The following is a 3,077-nucleotide window of genomic DNA, read 5'->3' on the forward strand; positions in this document are numbered from 1 at the left end:
GAATCATCTACATATGATTTCAAGAGGTGAACATCTAAGAATTTTTACTCCCTCACCCTCCCACCTTTTGTTTCTTTAAACCTCCATTTGCATGTTAATCTCAACCTAAAAAATATTGTGCAAACATTTTCATTTCTTTTCAAATTAGATACCCAGGCCTTAGGCCTTTGATTTTCAAACTCCATTTCATAATACTTCTTTGAATTGAATTCTAATCATACTTTGACCACTCTTTTGTGAATAAATCCTAATTGGTTAATCCAACTCATACAATTGTTTTGTGGCTTTGTCCATTCTTGATAAGTTTTCATACATTAGCCATATGTTTGATTTATCCTAGTTGGTTGATGTTAACCTCATCTTGGTCCTTAGTGATTGAATTGTAAGACTTCCTTGCTTATTATAGGGTTAACCCCTCACTAGCAAGTTGAAGCTTTTCTCACGTGGTGGACTCGTTGTTTGTATAAGGTTGAGTTTTCTCCCGTGGATAACGAAAGACCTTAGGGCTTTTGTTTTAAAATGAACCCACTCATACTTTTGGAAATCTTTTAGCCAAACTACGGCGTTTTGATCCTTACCTTCCATGGAAAGGTACGTAGGCAACGGGTTCATCCGTTCAAACACAAAAATAATAACTTGTACATTCTTTTCTCGTCCTTTCAATCCATGTTTGCACAATAAATATTTCATAAACAAATAACATTTCGTACAACAAGTGTGAAAAGGGCTCCCTAGGAGTACCTAGGACGTTTTGGGTGCCTAACACCTTCCCATTGCGTAATTAACCCCTTACCCAGATCTCTGATCTTTTCATTAGTTTTCTATGCGTAAAACTTCTTAGGCTTTTGTTCGCTCTTTAGCCATTCCTTTGGATAAATAAAAGTGCGGTGGCGACTCGATTCTTTGTATGCTTTGGTTTTGGTTTAATCAATAAATCATAAAGTGACGAATACACCGCTACAGTACCCCAATAGACTTATAAAGTCGCGATCAAGTTTTTGGCGCCGTTGCCGGGGAGTTTTATTTAGTCGATATCGTAACCCTTCTGTTACGCTGTAGAGACTAAGGCAATTTTTATTTCTTTCTTTCGTTGATTTGTATGCCACACACTCGCTCACAAGGCGAGCCGTTTTACTTACGAATCAACGACGTTGAACTATATCTCCGAGTCTTACGATGAATTCGGGAATATCGTGCTGCAAACAATCTCCCTCCTATCGAAGTGCCCGACCTCAAAAATCTTCTTCCTTCGCCGATACCCGAGATGGCAGAACTAGCCCGTGCTCTTCGAGATTACGCCGCTCCATCGCAAGATGAGCCGCATTCGAGTATTGCTCCACCCGCAATCGAAGCAAACAACTTCGAACTTAAACCTTCGCTGTTACAAGCAGTGCAACAGAATCAATTCTCTGGAAATCCTACCGAGGATCCAAACCTTCATTTATCCGTATTTGTCCAATACGCTGATACTGTTAAAGCTAATGGTGTCACTTCAGAGGCGATTCGACTTCGTCTTTTTCCCTTCTCGTTAAGAGATAAAGCTAGAAGATGGCTTCAGTCTCTTCCTTCCAACTCAGTCACCACATGGAATGAGTTGAAGAAAGTCTTTCTTGCCCGATATTTTCCTCCAAGCAAAACAGCTATGTTGAGAGCCCAGATAAATGGATTTAAACAGAAAGATAACGAGTCTCTTTTCGAAGCATGGGAAAGATACAAAGACATGATGAGACTTTGTCCACACCATGGTTTAGAGGACTGGTTAGTAATTCATACCTTCTATAATGGTCTCTTATACAACAAAAGGTTAACAATAGACGCCGCCGCAGGTGGTGCGCTTATGGATAAACCTTATGCCGATGCTTATCAACTTATCGAGAGCATGGCCTAAAACCATTATCAGTGGGGAAGCGACCAAACAATGGTAGAAAAACCTCAAACGAAAAGTGGCATGTACGAGATAAGTAGCCTTGATCATGTTAATGCAAAAGTGGATGCTCTGGCCCAGAAAATTGAAAGTTTAAATGTATCACCTCCAGCCACCGTGGTTGCCGCAGCTCAAAATTGCGAAGTCTGTGGAATCCAAGGTCACACTCCTGCAGATTGTCAACTCCTAACAGGAATCCAAGCAGAGCAAGTGAATTATGCTCAAGGAAATCCCTACTCGCATACCTATAACTCAAACTGGAAGAACCATCCTAATTTTTCATATAAGAGCAATAATGCTTTATACGCACCAGGTCAATCTCCCAGTCAAGCCCCAACTATACCCCCTGGATATCAAAAGCCGACCCCATCTACACCCAACAATAATGTTCCTAGAAAATCCAACTTGGAAATCATGATGGAGAACTTCATAGCTTCTCAACAGCAAACCAATAAAAATTTCTTAAACCAGAATGTACACACTAGCGAACAAATTAAACAACTAGCAAGTAAAGTAGATGCCCTGGCTACCCATAACAAAATGCTAGAAACACAAATATCACAAGTAGCTCAACAACAAGCTCCTACTGCTGCCCCAACTGGTACATTTCCTGGACAGCCCCAACCTAAGCCGAAAAGCCACGCTCATGCAATCATATTGAGAAGTGGAACAGAGGTAGAAGGACCGTCTGATCCAAGAATTAAAAACCAAAACTCTAAAAAGTCAACTGAGGAAGAAAATAAACTTAAGGAAAAGGAGGAGAGTAATAAGGAAACCGTAGAAAAGAAAGAAACTTATGTACCTCCACCACCTTATAAACCACCTGTCCCTTACCCTCAAAGGCTTATTAAAACCAAAGATGCAGGCCAATTTAAAAAATTTGTCGACTTACTAAAACAATTAAACGTCACAATTCCTTTTACAGAAGGTATTACGCAGATGCCCTCATATGCTAAGTTCTTAAAAGAAATTCTTTCTAATAAAAGGAAACTTGAAGATAGCGAAATCCCTACACTTACTGCTGAATGCAACGCTATAATCCAGAATATGCCTCCTAAACTTAAAGATCCTGGTAGTTTCTCTATACCCTGTCACATAGGAAAAATTGTCACAGACAAAGCTCTATGCGATTTAGGAGCAGGTATCAGTGTTA

The 3,077-nt window shown here is 39.9% G+C and overlaps 1 non-coding gene across 1 annotated transcript; it reads right to left on the bottom strand.

The window, feature by feature from the left end:
• Positions 1-1,642: 1,642 nt before the first annotated feature.
• On the bottom strand, positions 1,643-1,749 carry LOC127117171 (small nucleolar RNA R71). Its single transcript, XR_007801929.1, has one exon. It is a non-coding gene; the product is annotated as a small nucleolar RNA R71 (small nucleolar RNA).
• Between the last annotated feature and the right edge of the window lie 1,328 nt (positions 1,750-3,077).

The sequence above is a fragment of the Lathyrus oleraceus genome, chromosome 1 (assembly GCF_024323335.1).
Source record: "Lathyrus oleraceus cultivar Zhongwan6 chromosome 1, CAAS_Psat_ZW6_1.0, whole genome shotgun sequence".
Classification (NCBI taxonomy): domain Eukaryota; kingdom Viridiplantae; phylum Streptophyta; class Magnoliopsida; order Fabales; family Fabaceae; genus Lathyrus; species Lathyrus oleraceus.